The sequence below is a fragment of the Ambystoma mexicanum genome, chromosome 1p (genome assembly GCF_040938575.1).
Source record: "Ambystoma mexicanum isolate Mex_15411 chromosome 1p, UKY_AmexF1_1, whole genome shotgun sequence".
NCBI lineage: Eukaryota > Metazoa > Chordata > Amphibia > Caudata > Ambystomatidae > Ambystoma > Ambystoma mexicanum.
The window spans coordinates 1,025,098,925-1,025,115,776 of NC_090921.1; the positions used below are offsets into that span (position 1 = coordinate 1,025,098,925).

Genomic DNA, 16,852 nt, shown 5'->3' on the forward strand with positions numbered 1-16,852 from the left:
CATCTCTTGCAATTCGTGCAAAATACTACAAATTTGGCTTGTGAGGTTCCCGAATTGAGTAAAAGCACATCAGTTCACAATTAAAAAAATGACCCCCTCCGCAGTCGCCCGCATGTTACTGACCACCATACTAAGGGGGAAAAGTTGAAAGGCGGCACCTCACAGGCCATCTCCTCAGAGTATTCAGCCGCGTTGGGCCTTGACAATATTTTAATATCTTGGATGGTGTATAGTGTTCTCCCATTTCCCTTGAGAAATCAAGATTGTCAAGGGGATTCTGCTGTTTTGCCAGTTCATAGCAAGAGATGGGGATCCGAAACACCTCACAGGCAACCAATGAAGATTGGTGTTGGACAGAAACATAACGTGGCCACAGCCTCAAAGCAAAAGGCATCTATTTTCAGTGATGAAATATAATATAATTATAAATTGTCTGTTATTTTACTTTCCAAGTATTTCACTTTCCAAGTATTCAATAAAATTTGCATTTGGCAAAAGTCCTTCGAGCCGGATTTGAACCAGCGACCTAAGGATGCCTGTTTTACCACTACAGTCCTCCGCTCTACCAACTGAGCTTTCGAAGGCTTGGCAAACCAATCTCTAGCAAACTCAATACGAGCTTCCACTTCAACCTTCGACTTGTAAACATCTCTTGCAATTCGTGCAAAATACTACAAATTTGGCTTGTGACGTTCCCGAATTGAGTAAAAGCACATCAGTTCCCAATTAAAAAAATGACCCCCTCCGCAGTCTCCCGCATGTTACTGACCAACATACTAAGGGGGAAAAGTTGAAAGGTGGCGCCTCACAGGCCATCTCCTCAGAGTATTCAGCCGTGTTGGGCCTTGACAATATTTTAATATCTTGGATGGTGTATGCTGTTCTCTCATTTCCCTTGAGAAATCAAGATTGTCAAGGGGATTCTGCTGTTTTGCCAGTTCATAGCAAGAGATGGGGATCCGAAACACCTCACAGGCAACCAATGAAGATTGGTGTTGGACAGAAACATAACGTGGCCACAGCCTCAAAGCAAAAGGCATCTATTTTCAGTGATGAAATATAATATAATTATAAATTGTCTGTTATTTTATTTTCCAAGTATTTTACTTTCCAAGTATTCAATAAAATTTGCATTTGGCAGAAGTCCTTCGAGCCGGATTTGAACCAGCAACCTAAGGATGCCTGTTTTACCACTACAGTCCTCCGCTCTACCAACTGAGCTTTCGAAGGCTTGGCAAATCAACTCTAGCAAACTCAATACGAGCTTCCACTTCAACCGTCGACTTGTAAACATCTCTTGCAATTCGTGCAAAATACTACAAATTTGGCTTGTGAGGTTCCCGAATTGAGTAAAAGCACATCAGTTCACAATTAAAAAAATGACCCCCTCCGCAGTCGCCCGCATGTTACTGACCACCATACTAAGGGGGAAAAGTTGAAAGGCGGCACCTCACAGGCCATCTCCTCAGAGTATTCAGCCGCGTTGGGCCTTGACAATATTTTAATATCTTGGATGGTGTATAGTGTTCTCTCATTTCTCTTGAGAAATCAAGATTGTCAAGGGGATTCTGCTGTTTTGCCAGTTCATAGCAAGAGATGGGGATCCAAAACACCTCACAGGAAACCAATGAAGATTCGTGTTGGACAGAAAAATAACGTGGTCACAGCCTCAAAGCAAAAGGCATCTATTTTCAGTGATGAAATATAATATAATTATAAATTGTCTGTTATTTTACTTTCCAAGTATTTTACTTTCCAAGTATTCAATAAAATGTGCATTTGGCAAAAGTCCTCCGAGCCGGATTTGAACCAGCGACCTAAGGATGCCTGTTTTACCACTACAGTCCTCCGCTCTACCAACTGAGCTATCGAAGGCTTGGCAAATCAGTCTCTAGCAAGCTCAATACGAGCTTCTACTTCAACCGTCCACATTCAAACATCTCTTGCAATTCGTGCAAAATACTACAAATTTGGCTTGTGAGGTTCCCGAATTGAGTAAAAGCACATCAGTTCACAATTAAAAAAATGACCCCCTCCGCAGTGTCCCGCATGTTACTGACCACCATACAAAGGAGGAAAAGTTGAAAGGCGGCGCCTCACAGGCCATCTCCTCAGAGTATTCATCAGTGTTCGGCCTTGACCATATTTTAATATCTTGGATGGTGCATAGTGTTCTCCCATTTCCCTTGAGAAATCAAGATTGTCAAGGGGATTCTGCTGTTTTGCCAGTTCATAGCAAGAGATGGGGATCCGAAACACCTCACAGGCAACCAATGAAGATTGGTGTTGGACAGAAACATAACGTGGCCACAGCCTCAAAGCAAAAGGCATCTATTTTCAGTGATGAAATATAATATAATTATAAATTGTCTGTTATTTTATTTTCCAAGTATTTCACTTTCCAAGTATTCAATAAAATTTGCATTTGGCAAAAGTCCTTTGAGCCGGATTTGAACCAGCGACCTAAGGATGCCTGTTTTACCACTACAGTCCTCCGCTCTACCAACTGAGCTTTCGAAGGCTTGGCAAATCAATCTCTAGAAAACTCAATACGAGCTTCCACTTCAACCGTCGACTTGTAAACATCTCTTGCAATTCGTGCAAAATACTACAAATTTGGCTTGTGAGGTTCCCGAATTGAGTAAAAGCACATCAGTTCCCAATTAAAAAAATGACCCCCTCCGCAGTCTCCTGCATGTTAATGACCACCATACTAAGGGGGAAAAGTTGAAAGGCGGCGCCTCACAGGCCATCTCCTCAGAGTATTCAGCCGTGTTGGGCCTTGACAATATTTTAATATCTTGGATGGTGTATAGTGTTCTCTCATTTCCCTTGAGAAATCAAGATTGTCAAGGGGATTCTGCTGTTTTGCCAGTTCATAGCAAGAGATGGGGATCCAAAACACCTGACAGGAAACCAATGAAGATTCGTGTTGGACAGAAAAATAACGTGGCCACAGCCTCAAAGCAAAAGGCATCTATTTTCAGTGATGAAATATAATATAATTATAAATTGTCTGTTATTTTACTTTCCAAGTATTTTACTTTCCAAGTATTCAATAAAATGTGCATTTGGCAAAAGTCCTTTGAGCCGATTTGAACCAGCGACCTACGGATGCCTGTTTTACCACTACAGTCCTCCGCTCTACCAACTGAGCTATCAAAGGCATGACAAATCAACTCTAGCAAACTCAATACGAGCTTCCACTTCAACCGTCGACTTGTAAACATCTCTTGCAATTCGTGCAAAATACTACAAATTTGGCTTGTGAGGTTCCCGAATTGAGTAAAAGCACATCAGTTCACAATTAAAAAAATGGCCCCCTCCGCAGTCGCCCGCATGTTACTGACCACCATACTAAGGGGGAAAAGTTGAAAGGCGGCGCCTCACAGGCCATATCCTCAGAGTATTCAGCCCTGTTGGGCCTTGACAATATTTTAATATCTTGGATGGTGTATAGTGTTCTCTCATTTCCCTTGAGAAATCAAGATTGTCAAGGGGATTCTGCTGTTTTGCCAGTTCATAGCAAGAGATGGGGATCAAAAACACCTGACAGGAAACCAATGAAGATTCGTGTTGGACAGAAAAATAACGTGGCCACAGCCTCAAAGCAAAAGGCATCTATTTTCAGTGATGAAATATAATATAATTATAAATTGTCTGTTATTTTACTTTCCAAGTATTTTACTTTCCAAGTATTCAATAAAATGTGCATTTGGCAAAAGTCCTTTGAGCCGGATTTGAACCAGCGACCTAAGGATGCCTGTTTTACCACTACAGTCCCCCGCTCTACCAACTGAGCTATTGAAGGCTTGGCAAATCAGTCTCTAGCAAGCTCAATACGAGCTTCCACTTCAACCGTCGACATTCAAACATCTCTTGCAATTCGTGCAAAATACTACAAATTTGGCTTGTGAGGTTCCCGATTTGAGTAAAAGCACATCAGTTCACAATTAAAAAAATGACCCCCTCCGCAGTGTCCCGCATGTTACTGACCACCATACAAAGGAGGAAAAGTTGAAAGGCGGCGCCTCACAGGCCATCTCCTCAGAGTATTCATCAGTGTTCGGCCTTGACAATATTTTAATATCTTGGATGGTGTATAGTGTTCTCCCATTTCCCTTGAGAAATCAAGATTGTCAAGGGGATTCTGCTGTTTTGTCAGTTCATAGCAAGAGATGGGGATCCAAAATACCTCACAGGAAACCAACGAAGATTGGTGTCGGACAGAAAAATAACGTGGCCACAGCCTCAAAGCAAAAGGCATCTATTTTCAGTGATGAAATATAATATAATTATAAATTGTCTGTTATTTTACTTTCCAAGTATTTTACTTTCCAAGTATTCAATACAATGTGCATTTGGCAAAAGTCCTTCGAGCCGGATTTGAAACAGCGACCTAAGGATGCCTGTTTTACCACTACAGTCCCACGCTCTACCAACTGAGCTATCGAAGGCTTGGCAAATCGTTCTCTAGCAAACTCAATACGAGCTTCCACTTCAACCGTCGACTTGTAAACATCTCTTGCAATTCGTGCAAAATACTACAAATTTGGCTTGTGAGGTTCCCGAATTGAGTAAAAGCACATCAGTTCCCAATTAAAAAAATGACCCCCTCCGCAGTCTCCCGCATGTTAATGACCACCATACTAAGGGGGAAAAGTTGAAAGGCGGCGCCTCACAGGCCATCTCCTCAGAGTATTCAGCCGTGTTGGGCCTTGACAATATTTTAATATCTTGGATGGTGTATAGTGTTCTCTCATTTCCCTTGAGAAATCAAGATTGTCAAGGGGATTCTGCTGTTTTGCCAGTTCATAGCAAGAGATGGGGATCCAAAACACCTGACAGGAAACCAATGAAGATTCGTGTTGGACAGAAAAATAACGTGGCCACAGCCTCAAAGCAAAAGGCATCTATTTTCAGTGATGAAATATAATATAATTATAAATTATCTGTTATTTTACTTTCCAAGTATTTTACTTTCCAAGTATTCAATAAAATGTGCATTTGGCAAAAGTCCTTCGAGCCGGATTTGAACTAGCGACCTAAGGATGCCTGTTTTACCATTACAGTCCTCCGCTCTACCAACTGAGCTATCAAAGGCTTGGCAAATCAACTCTAGCAAACTCAATACGAGCTTCCACTTCAACCGTCGACTTGTAAACATCTCTTGCAATTCGTGCAAAATACTACAAATTTGGCTTGTGAAGTTCCCGAATTGAGTAAAAGCACATCAGTTCCCAATTAAAAAAATGACCCCCTCCGCAGTCTCCCGCATGTTAATGACCACCATACTAAGGGGGAAAAGTTGAAAGGCGGCGCCTCACAGGCCATCTCCTCAGAGTATTCAGCCGTGTTGGGCCTTGACAATATTTTAATATCTTGGATGGTGTATAGTGTTCTCTCATTTCCCTTGAGAAATCAAGATTGTCAAGGGGATTCTGCTGTTTTGCCAGTTCATAGCAAGAGATGGGGATCCAAAACACCTGACAGGAAACCAATGAAGATTCGTGTTGGACAGAAAAATAACGTGGCCACAGCCTCAAAGCAAAAGGCATCTATTTTCAGTGATGAAATATAATATAATTATAAATTATCTGTTATTTTACTTTCCAAGTATTTTACTTTCCAAGTATTCAATAAAATGTGCATTTGGCAAAAGTCCTTTGAGCCGGATTTGAACCAGCGACCTAAGGATGCCTGTTTTACCACTACAGTCCTCCGCTCTACCAACTGAGCTATCAAAGGCTTGGCAAATCAACTCTAGCAAACTCAATACGAGCTTCCACTTCAACCGTCGACTTGTAAACATCTCTTGCAATTCGTGCAAAATACTACAAATTTGGCTTGTGAGGTTCCCGAATTGAGTAAAAGCACATCAGTTCACAATTAAAAAAATGACCCCCTCCGCAGTCGCCCGCATGTTACTGACCACCATACTAAGGGGGAAAAGTTGAAAGGCGGCACCTCACAGGCCATCTCCTCAGAGTATTCAGCCGCGTTGGGCCTTGACAATATTTTAATATCTTGGATGGTGTATAGTGTTCTCTCATTTCTCTTGAGAAATCAAGATTGTCAAGGGGATTCTGCTGTTTTGCCAGTTCATAGCAAGAGATGGGGATCCAAAACACCTCACAGGAAACCAATGAAGATTCGTGTTGGACAGAAAAATAACGTGGTCACAGCCTCAAAGCAAAAGGCATCTATTTTCAGTGATGAAATATAATATAATTATAAATTGTCTGTTATTTTACTTTCCAAGTATTTTACTTTCCAAGTATTCAATAAAATGTGCATTTGGCAAAAGTCCTTCGAGCCGGATTTGAACCAGCGACCTAAGGATGCCTGTTTTACCACTACAGTCCTCCTCTCTACCAACTGAGCTATCGAAGGCTTGGCAAATCAGTCTCTAGCAAGCTCAATACGAGCTTCTACTTCAACCGTCCACATTCAAACATCTCTTGCAATTCGTGCAAAATACTACAAATTTGGCTTGTGAGGTTCCCGAATTGAGTAAAAGCACATCAGTTCACAATTAAAAAAATGACCCCCTCCGCAGTGTCCCGCATGTTACTGACCACCATACTAAGGGGGAAAAGTTGAAAGGCGGCACCTCACAGGCCATCTCCTCAGAGTATTCAGCCGCGTTGGGCCTTGAAAATATTTTAATATCTTGGATGGTGTATAGTGTTCTCTCATTTCTCTTGAGAAATCAAGATTGTCAAGGGGATTCTGCTGTTTTGCCAGTTCATAGCAAGAGATGGGGATCCGAAACACCTCACAGGCAACCATTGAAGATTGGTGTTGGACAGGAACATAACGTGGCCACAGCCTCAAAGCAAAAGGCATCTATTTTCAGTGATGAAATATAATATAATTATAAATTGTCTGTTATTTTATTTTCCAAGTATTTCACTTTCCAAGTATTCAATAAAATTTGCATTTGGCAAAAGTCCTTCGAGCCGGATTTGAACCAGCGACCTAAGGATGCCTGTTTTACCACTACAGTCCTCCGCTCTACCAACTGAGCTTTCGAAGGCTTGGCAAATCAATCTCTAGCAAACTCAATACGAGCTTCCACTTCAACCGTCGACTTGTAAACATCTCTTGCAATTCGTGCAAAATACTACAAATTTGGCTTGTGAGGTTCCCGAATTGAGTAAAAGCACATCAGTTCCCAATTAAAAAAATGACCCCCTCCGCAGTCTCCCGCATGTTAATGACCACCATACTAAGGGGGAAAAGTTGAAAGGCGGCGCCTCACAGGCCATCTCCTCAGAGTATTCAGCCGTGTTGGGCCTTGACAATATTTTAATATCTTGGATGGTGTATAGTGTTCTCTCATTTCCCTTGAGAAATCAAGATTGTCAAGGGGATTCTGCTGTTTTGCCAGTTCATAGCAAGAGATGGGGATCCAAAACACCTGACAGGAAACCAATGAAGATTCGTGTTGGACAGAAAAATAAAGTGGCCACAGCCTCAAAGCAAAAGGCATCTATTTTCAGTGATGAAATATAATATAATTATAAATTGTCTGTTATTTTACTTTCCAAGTATTTTACTTTCCAAGTATTCAATAAAATGTGCATTTGGCAAAAGTCCTTCGAGCCGGATTTGAACCAGCGACCTAAGGATGCCTGTTTTACCACTACAGTCCTCCGCTCTACCAACTGAGCTATCGAAGGCTTGGCAAATCGTTCTCTAGCAAACTCAATACGAGCTTCCACTTCAACCGTCGACTTGTAAACATCTCTTGCAATTCGTGCAAAATACTACAAATTTGGCTTGTGACGTTCCCGAATTGAGTAAAAGCACATCAGTTCCCAATTAAAAAAATGACCCCCTCCGCAGTCTCCCGCATGTTACTGACCACCATACAAAGGAGGAAAAGTTGAAAGGCGGCGCCTCACAGGCCATCTCCTCAGAGTATTCATCAGTGTTCGGCCTTGACAATATTTTAATATCTTGGATGGTGTATAGTGTTCTCCCATTTCCCTTGATAAATCAAGATTGTCAAGGGGATTCTGCTGTTTTGTCAGTTCATAGCAAGAGATGGGGATCCAAAATACGTCACAGGAAACCAACGAAGATTGGTGTCGGACAGAAAAATAACGTGGCCACAGCCTCAAAGCAAAAGGCATCTATTTTCAGTGATGAAATATAATATAATTATAAATATTCTGTTATTTTATTTTCCAAGTATTTTACTTTCCAAGTATTCAATAAAATTTGCATTTGGCAAAAGTCCTTCGAGCCGGATTTGAACCAGCAACCTAAGGATGCCTGTTTTACCACTACAGTCCTCCGCTCTACCAACTGAGCTTTCGAAGGCTTGGCAAATTATTCTCTAGCAAACTCAATACGAGCTTCCACTTCAACCGTCGACTTGTAAACATCTCTTGCAATTCGTGCAAAATACTACAAATTTGGCTTGTGAGGTTCCCGAATTGAGTAAAAGCACATCAGTTCCCAATTAAAAAAATGACCCCCTCCGCAGTCTCCCGCATGTTGATGACCACCATACTAAGGGGGAAAAGTTGAAAGGTGGCGCCTCACAGGCCATCTCCTCAGAGTATTCAGCCGTGTTGGGCCTTGACAATATTTTAATATCTTGGATGGTGTATAGTGTTCTCTCATTTCCCTTGAGAAATCAAGATTGTCAAGGGGATTCTGCTGTTTTGCCAGTTCATAGCAAGAGATGGGGATCAAAAACACCTGACAGGAAACCAATGAAGATTCGTGTTGGACAGAAAAATAACGTGGCCACAGCCTCAAAGCAAAAGGCATCTATTTTCAGTGATGAAATATAATATAATTATAAATTGTCTGTTATTTTACTTTCCAAGTATTTTACTTTCCAAGTATTCAATAAAATGTGCATTTGGCAAAAGTCCTTCGAGCCGGATTTGAACCAGCGACCTAAGAATGCCTGTTTTACCACTACAGTCCTCCGCTCTACCAACTGAGCTATCGAAGGCTTGGCAAATCATTCTCTAGCAAACTCAATACGAGCTTCCACTTCAACCGTCGACTTGTAAACATCTCTTGCAATTCGTGCAAAATACTACAAATTTGGCTTGTGAGGTTCCCGAATTGAGTAAAAGCACATCAGTTCCCAATTAAAAAAATGACCCCCTCCGCAGTCTCCCGCATGTTAATGACCACCATACTAAGGGGGAAAAGTTGAAAGGCGGCGCCTCACAGGCCATCTCCTCACAGTATTCAGCCGTGTTGGGCCTTGACAATATTTTAATATCTTGGATGGTGTATAGTGTTCTCTCATTTCCCTTGAGAAATCAAGATTGTCAAGGGGATTCTGCTGTTTTGCCAGTTCATAGCAAGAGATGGGGATCCAAAACACCTGACAGGAAACCAATGAAGATTCGTGTTGGACAGAAAAATAACGTGGCCACAGCCTCAAAGCAAAAGGCATCTATTTTCAGTGATGAAATATAATATAATTATAAATTATCTGTTATTTTACTTTCCAAGTATTTTACTTTCCAAGTATTCAATAAAATGTGCATTTGGCAAAAGTCCTTTGAGCCGGATTTGAACCAGCGACCTAAGGATGCCTGTTTTACCACTACAGTCCTCCGCTCTACCAACTGAGCTATCAAAGGCTTGGCAAATCAACTCTAGCAAACTCAATACGAGCTTCCACTTCAACCGTCGACTTGTAAACATCTCTTGCAATTCGTGCAAAATACTACAAATTTGGCTTGTGAGGTTCCCGAATTGAGTAAAAGCACATCAGTTCACAATTAAAAAAATGACCCCCTCCGCAGTCGCCCGCATGTTACTGACCACCATACTAAGGGGGAAAAGTTGAAAGGCGGCACCTCACAGGCCATCTCCTCAGAGTATTCAGCCGCGTTGGGCCTTGACAATATTTTAATATCTTGGATGGTGTATAGTGTTCTCTCATTTCTCTTGAGAAATCAAGATTGTCAAGGGGATTCTGCTGTTTTGCCAGTTCATAGCAAGAGATGGGGATCCAAAACACCTCACAGGAAACCAATGAAGATTCGTGTTGGACAGAAAAATAACGTGGTCACAGCCTCAAAGCAAAAGGCATCTATTTTCAGTGATGAAATATAATATAATTATAAATTGTCTGTTATTTTACTTTCCAAGTATTTTACTTTCCAAGTATTCAATAAAATGTGCATTTGGCAAAAGTCCTTCGAGCCGGATTTGAACCAGCGACCTAAGGATGCCTGTTTTACCACTACAGTCCTCCGCTCTACCAACTGAGCTATCGAAGGCTTGGCAAATCAGTCTCTAGCAAGCTCAATACGAGCTTCTACTTCAACCGTCCACATTCAAACATCTCTTGCAATTCGTGCAAAATACTACAAATTTGGCTTGTGAGGTTCCCGAATTGAGTAAAAGCACATCAGTTCACAATTAAAAAAATGACCCCCTCCGCAGTCTCCCGCATGTTACTGACCACCATACTAAGGGGGAAAAGTTGAAAGGCGGCACCTCACAGGCCATCTCCTCAGAGTATTCAGCCGCGTTGGGCCTTGAAAATATTTTAATATCTTGGATGGTGTATAGTGTTCTCTCATTTCTCTTGAGAAATCAAGATTGTCAAGGGGATTCTGCTGTTTTGCCAGTTCATAGCAAGAGATGGGGATCCGAAACACCTCACAGGCAACCATTGAAGATTGGTGTTGGACAGGAACATAACGTGGCCACAGCCTCAAAGCAAAAGGCATCTATTTTCAGTGATGAAATATAATATAATTATAAATTGTCTGTTATTTTATTTTCCAAGTATTTCACTTTCCAAGTATTCAATAAAATTTGCATTTGGCAAAAGTCCTTCGAGCCGGATTTGAACCAGCGACCTAAGGATGCCTGTTTTACCACTACAGTCCTCCGCTCTACCAACTGAGCTTTCGAAGGCTTGGCAAATCAATCTCTAGCAAACTCAATACGAGCTTCCACTTCAACCGTCGACTTGTAAACATCTCTTGCAATTCGTGCAAAATACTACAAATTTGGCTTGTGAGGTTCCCGAATTGAGTAAAAGCACATCAGTTCCCAATTAAAAAAATGACCCCCTCCGCAGTCTCCCGCATGTTAATGACCACCATACTAAGGGGGAAAAGTTGAAAGGCGGCGCCTCACAGGCCATCTCCTCAGAGTATTCAGCCGTGTTGGGCCTTGACAATATTTTAATATCTTGGATGGTGTATAGTGTTCTCTCATTTCCCTTGAGAAATCAAGATTGTCAAGGGGATTCTGCTGTTTTGCCAGTTCATAGCAAGAGATGGGGATCCAAAACACCTGACAGGAAACCAATGAAGATTCGTGTTGGACAGAAAAATAAAGTGGCCACAGCCTCAAAGCAAAAGGCATCTATTTTCAGTGATGAAATATAATATAATTATAAATTGTCTGTTATTTTACTTTCCAAGTATTTTACTTTCCAAGTATTCAATAAAATGTGCATTTGGCAAAAGTCCTTCGAGCCGGATTTGAACCAGCGACCTAAGGATGCCTGTTTTACCACTACAGTCCTCCGCTCTACCAACTGAGCTATCGAAGGCTTGGCAAATCGTTCTCTAGCAAACTCAATACGAGCTTCCACTTCAACCGTCGACTTGTAAACATCTCTTGCAATTCGTGCAAAATACTACAAATTTGGCTTGTGACGTTCCCGAATTGAGTAAAAGCACATCAGTTCCCAATTAAAAAAATGACCCCCTCCGCAGTCTCCCGCATGTTACTGACCACCATACAAAGGAGGAAAAGTTGAAAGGCGGCGCCTCACAGGCCATCTCCTCAGAGTATTCATCAGTGTTCGGCCTTGACAATATTTTAATATCTTGGATGGTGTATAGTGTTCTCCCATTTCCCTTGATAAATCAAGATTGTCAAGGGGATTCTGCTGTTTTGTCAGTTCATAGCAAGAGATGGGGATCCAAAATACGTCACAGGAAACCAACGAAGATTGGTGTCGGACAGAAAAATAACGTGGCCACAGCCTCAAAGCAAAAGGCATCTATTTTCAGTGATGAAATATAATATAATTATAAATATTCTGTTATTTTATTTTCCAAGTATTTTACTTTCCAAGTATTCAATAAAATTTGCATTTGGCAAAAGTCCTTCGAGCCGGATTTGAACCAGCAACCTAAGGATGCCTGTTTTACCACTACAGTCCTCCGCTCTACCAACTGAGCTTTCGAAGGCTTGGCAAATTATTCTCTAGCAAACTCAATACGAGCTTCCACTTCAACCGTCGACTTGTAAACATCTCTTGCAATTCGTGCAAAATACTACAAATTTGGCTTGTGAGGTTCCCGAATTGAGTAAAAGCACATCAGTTCCCAATTAAAAAAATGACCCCCTCCGCAGTCTCCCGCATGTTGATGACCACCATACTAAGGGGGAAAAGTTGAAAGGTGGCGCCTCACAGGCCATCTCCTCAGAGTATTCAGCCGTGTTGGGCCTTGACAATATTTTAATATCTTGGATGGTGTATAGTGTTCTCTCATTTCCCTTGAGAAATCAAGATTGTCAAGGGGATTCTGCTGTTTTGCCAGTTCATAGCAAGAGATGGGGATCAAAAACACCTGACAGGAAACCAATGAAGATTCGTGTTGGACAGAAAAATAACGTGGCCACAGCCTCAAAGCAAAAGGCATCTATTTTCAGTGATGAAATATAATATAATTATAAATTGTCTGTTATTTTACTTTCCAAGTATTTTACTTTCCAAGTATTCAATAAAATGTGCATTTGGCAAAAGTCCTTTGAGCCGGATTTGAACCAGCGACCTAAGGATGCCTGTTTTACCACTACAGTCCTCCGCTCTACCAACTGAGCTATCGAAGGCTTGGCAAATCAGTCTCTAGCAAGCTCAATACGAGCTTCCACTTCAACCGTCGACATTCAAACATCTCTTGCAATTCGTGCAAAATACTACAAATTTGGCTTGTGAGGTTCCCGAATTGAGTAAAAGCACATCAGTTCACAATTAAAAAAATGACCCCCTCCGCAGTGTCCCGCATGTTACTGACCACCATACAAAGGAGGAAAAGTTGAAAGGCGGCGCCTCACAGGCCATCTCCTCAGAGTATTCATCAGTGTTCGGCCTTGACAATATTTTAATATCTTGGATGGTGTATAGTGTTCTCCCATTTCCCTTGAGAAATCAAGATTGTCAAGGGGATTCTGCTGTTTTGTCAGTTCATAGCAAGAGATGGGGATCCAAAATACCTCACAGGAAACCAACGAAGATTGGTGTCGGACAGAAAAATAACGTGGCCACAGCCTCAAAGCAAAAGGCATCTATTTTCAGTTATGAAATATAATATAATTATAAATTGTCTGTTATTTTACTTTCCAAGTATTTTACTTTCCAAGTATTCAATACAATGTGCATTTGGCAAAAGTCCTTCGAGCCGGATTTGAAACAGCGACCTAAGGATGCCTGTTTTACCACTACAGTCCCACGCTCTACCAACTGAGCTATCGAAGGCTTGGCAAATCTTTCTCTAGCAAACTCAATACGAGCTTCCACTTCAACCGTCGACTTGTAAACATCTCTTGCAATTCGTGCAAAATACTACAAATTTGGCTTGTGAGGTTCCCGAATTGAGTAAAAGCACATCAGTTCCCAATTAAAAAAATGACCCCCTCCGCAGTCTCCCGCATGTTAATGACCACCATACTAAGGGGGAAAAGTTGAAAGGCGGCGCCTCACAGGCCATCTCCTCAGAGTATTCAGCCGTGTTGGGCCTTGACAATATTTTAATATCTTGGATGGTGTATAGTGTTCTCTCATTTCCCTTGAGAAATCAAGATTGTCAAGGGGATTCTGCTGTTTTGCCAGTTCATAGCAAGAGATGGGGATCCAAAACACCTGACAGGAAACCAATGAAGATTCGTGTTGGACAGAAAAATAACGTGGCCACAGCCTCAAAGCAAAAGGCATCTATTTTCAGTGATGAAATATAATATAATTATAAATTGTCTGTTATTTTACTTTCCAAGTATTTTACTTTCCAAGTATTCAATAAAATGTGCATTTGGCAAAAGTCCTTTGAGCCGGATTTAAACCAGCGACCTAAGGATGCCTGTTTTACCACTACAGTCCTCCGCTCTACCAACTGAGCTATCGAAGGCTTGGCAAATCAACCCTAGCAAACTGAATACGAGCTTCCACTTCAACCGTCGACTTGTAAACATCTCTTGCAATTCGTGCAAAATACTACAAATTTGGCTTGTGAGGTTCCCGAATTGAGTAAAAGCACATCAGTTCACAATTAAAAAAATGACCCCCTCCGCAGTCGCCCGCATGTTACTGACCACCATACTAAGGGGGAAAAGCTGAAAGGCGGCACCTCACAGGCCATCTCCTCAGAGTATTCAGCCGCGTTGGGCCTTGACAATATTTTAATATCTTGGATGGTGTATAGTGTTCTCTCATTTCTCTTGAGAAATCAAGATTGTCAAGGGGATTCTGCTGTTTTGCCAGTTCATAGCAAGAGATGGGGATCCAAAACACCTGACAGGAAACCAATGAAGATTCGTGTTGGACAGAAAAATAACGTGGTCACAGCTTCAAAGCAAAAGGCATCTATTTTCAGTGATGAAATATAATATAATTATAAATTGTCTGTTATTTTACTTTCCAAGTATTTTACTTTCCAAGTATTCAATAAAATGTGCATTTGGCAAAAGTCCTTCGAGCCGGATTTGAACCAGCGACCTAAGGATGCCTGTTTTACCACTACAGTCCTCCGCTCTACCAACTGAGCTATCGAAGGCTTGGCAAATCAGTCTCTAGCAAGCTCAATACGAGCTTCCACTTCAACCGTCGACATTCAAACATCTCTTGCAATTCGTGCAAAATACTACAAATTTGGCTTGTGAGGTTCCCGAATTGAGTAAAAGCACATCAGTTCCCAATTAAAAAAATGACCCCCTCCGCAGTCTCCCGCATGTTACTGACCACCATACAAAGGAGGAAAAGTTGAAAGGCGGCGCCTCACAGGCCATCTCCTCAGAGTATTCATCAGTGTTCGGCCTTGACAATATTTTAATATCTTGGATGGTGTATAGTGTTCTCCCATTTCCCTTGAGAAATCAAGATTGTCAAGGGGATTCTGCTGTTTTGTCAGTTCATAGCAAGAGATGGGGATCCAAAATACCTCACAGGAAACCAACGAAGATTGGTGTCGGACAGAAAAATAACGTGGCCACAGCCTCAAAGCAAAAGGCATCTATTTTCAGTGATGAAATATAATATAATTATAAATTGTCTGTTATTTTACTTTCCAAGTATTTTACTTTCCAAGTATTCAATAAAATGTGCATTTGGCAAAAGTCCTTCGAGCCGGATTTGAACCAGCGACCTAAGGATGCCTGTTTTACCACTACAGTCCTCCGCTCTACCAACTGAGCTATCGAAGGCTTGGCAAATCGTTCTCTAGCAAACTCAATACGAGCTTCCACTTCAACCGTCGACTTGTAAACATCTCTTGCAATTCGTGCAAAATACTACAAATTTGGCTTGTGACGTTCCCGAATTGAGTAAAAGCACATCAGTTCCCAATTAAAAAAATGACCCCCTCCGCAGTCTCCCGCATGTTACTGACCACCATACAAAGGAGGAAAAGTTGAAAGGCGGCGCCTCACAGGCCATCTCCTCAGAGTATTCATCAGTGTTCGGCCTTGACAATATTTTAATATCTTGGATGGTGTATAGTGTTCTCCCATTTCCCTTGATAAATCAAGATTGTCAAGGGGATTCTGCTGTTTTGTCAGTTCATAGCAAGAGATGGGGATCCAAAATACGTCACAGGAAACCAACGAAGATTGGTGTCGGACAGAAAAATAACGTGGCCACAGCCTCAAAGCAAAAGGCATCTATTTTCAGTGATGAAATATAAGATAATTATAAATATTCTGTTATTTTATTTTCCAAGTATTTTACTTTCCAAGTATTCAATAAAATTTGCATTTGGCAAAAGTCCTTCGAGCAGGATTTGAACCAGCAACCTAAGGATGCCTGTTTTACCACTACAGTCCTCCGCTCTACCAACTGAGCTTTCGAAGGCTTGGCAAATTATTCTCTAGCAAACTCAATACGAGCTTCCACTTCAACCGTCGACTTGTAAACATCTCTTGCAATTCGTGCAAAATACTACAAATTTGGCTTGTGAGGTTCCCGAATTGAGTAAAAGCACATCAGTTCCCAATTAAAAAAATGACCCCCTCCGCAGTCTCCCGCATGTTAATGACCACCATACTAAGGGGGAAAAGTTGAAAGGTGGCGCCTCACAGGCCATCTCCTCAGAGTATTCAGCCGTGTTGGGCCTTGACAAAATTTTAATATCTTGGATGGTGTATAGTGTTCTCTCATTTCCCTTGAGAAATCAAGATTGTCAAGGGGATTCTGCTGTTTTGCCAGTTCATAGCAAGAGATGGGGATCAAAAACACCTGACAGGAAACCAATGAAGATTCGTGTTGGACAGAAAAATAACGTGGCCACAGCCTCAAAGCAAAAGGCATCTATTTTCAGTGATGAAATATAATATAATTATAAATTATCTGTTATTTTACTTTCCAAGTATTTTACTTTCCAAGTATTCAATAAAATGTGCATTTGGCAAAAGTCCTTTGAGCCGGATTTGAACCAGCGACCTAAGGATGCCTGTTTTACCACTACAGTCCTCCGCTCTACCAACTGAGCTATCAAAGGCTTGGCAAATCAACTCTAGCAAACTCAATACGAGCTTCCACTTCAACCGTCGACTTGTAAACATCTCTTGCAATTCGTGCAAAATACTACAAATTTGGCTTGTGAGGTTCCCGAATTGAGTAAAA

The 16,852-nt window shown here is 41.4% G+C and overlaps 9 non-coding genes across 9 annotated transcripts; all 9 read right to left on the reverse strand.

The window, feature by feature from the left end:
- Positions 1-1,789: 1,789 nt before the first annotated feature.
- Positions 1,790-1,875, reverse strand: TRNAY-GUA (transfer RNA tyrosine (anticodon GUA)). The gene is given in 2 exon segments: positions 1,790-1,825; positions 1,839-1,875. It is a non-coding gene; the product is annotated as a tRNA-Tyr (tRNA).
- Positions 1,876-5,662: 3,787 nt separating this feature from the next.
- TRNAY-GUA (transfer RNA tyrosine (anticodon GUA)) lies at positions 5,663-5,748 on the reverse strand. The gene is given in 2 exon segments: positions 5,663-5,698; positions 5,712-5,748. It is a non-coding gene; the product is annotated as a tRNA-Tyr (tRNA).
- Positions 5,749-7,599: 1,851 nt separating this feature from the next.
- Positions 7,600-7,685, reverse strand: TRNAY-GUA (transfer RNA tyrosine (anticodon GUA)). The gene is given in 2 exon segments: positions 7,600-7,635; positions 7,649-7,685. It is a non-coding gene; the product is annotated as a tRNA-Tyr (tRNA).
- Positions 7,686-9,537: 1,852 nt separating this feature from the next.
- On the reverse strand, positions 9,538-9,623 carry TRNAY-GUA (transfer RNA tyrosine (anticodon GUA)). Its single transcript is given in 2 exon segments — positions 9,538-9,573; positions 9,587-9,623. It is a non-coding gene; the product is annotated as a tRNA-Tyr (tRNA).
- Positions 9,624-10,182: 559 nt separating this feature from the next.
- On the reverse strand, positions 10,183-10,268 carry TRNAY-GUA (transfer RNA tyrosine (anticodon GUA)). The gene is given in 2 exon segments: positions 10,183-10,218; positions 10,232-10,268. It is a non-coding gene; the product is annotated as a tRNA-Tyr (tRNA).
- Positions 10,269-11,474: 1,206 nt separating this feature from the next.
- Positions 11,475-11,560, reverse strand: TRNAY-GUA (transfer RNA tyrosine (anticodon GUA)). The gene is given in 2 exon segments: positions 11,475-11,510; positions 11,524-11,560. It is a non-coding gene; the product is annotated as a tRNA-Tyr (tRNA).
- Positions 11,561-14,703: 3,143 nt separating this feature from the next.
- Positions 14,704-14,789, reverse strand: TRNAY-GUA (transfer RNA tyrosine (anticodon GUA)). The gene is given in 2 exon segments: positions 14,704-14,739; positions 14,753-14,789. It is a non-coding gene; the product is annotated as a tRNA-Tyr (tRNA).
- A 560-nt stretch (positions 14,790-15,349) lies between these two features.
- On the reverse strand, positions 15,350-15,435 carry TRNAY-GUA (transfer RNA tyrosine (anticodon GUA)). Its single transcript is given in 2 exon segments — positions 15,350-15,385; positions 15,399-15,435. It is a non-coding gene; the product is annotated as a tRNA-Tyr (tRNA).
- Positions 15,436-16,641: 1,206 nt separating this feature from the next.
- On the reverse strand, positions 16,642-16,727 carry TRNAY-GUA (transfer RNA tyrosine (anticodon GUA)). The gene is given in 2 exon segments: positions 16,642-16,677; positions 16,691-16,727. It is a non-coding gene; the product is annotated as a tRNA-Tyr (tRNA).
- Between the last annotated feature and the right edge of the window lie 125 nt (positions 16,728-16,852).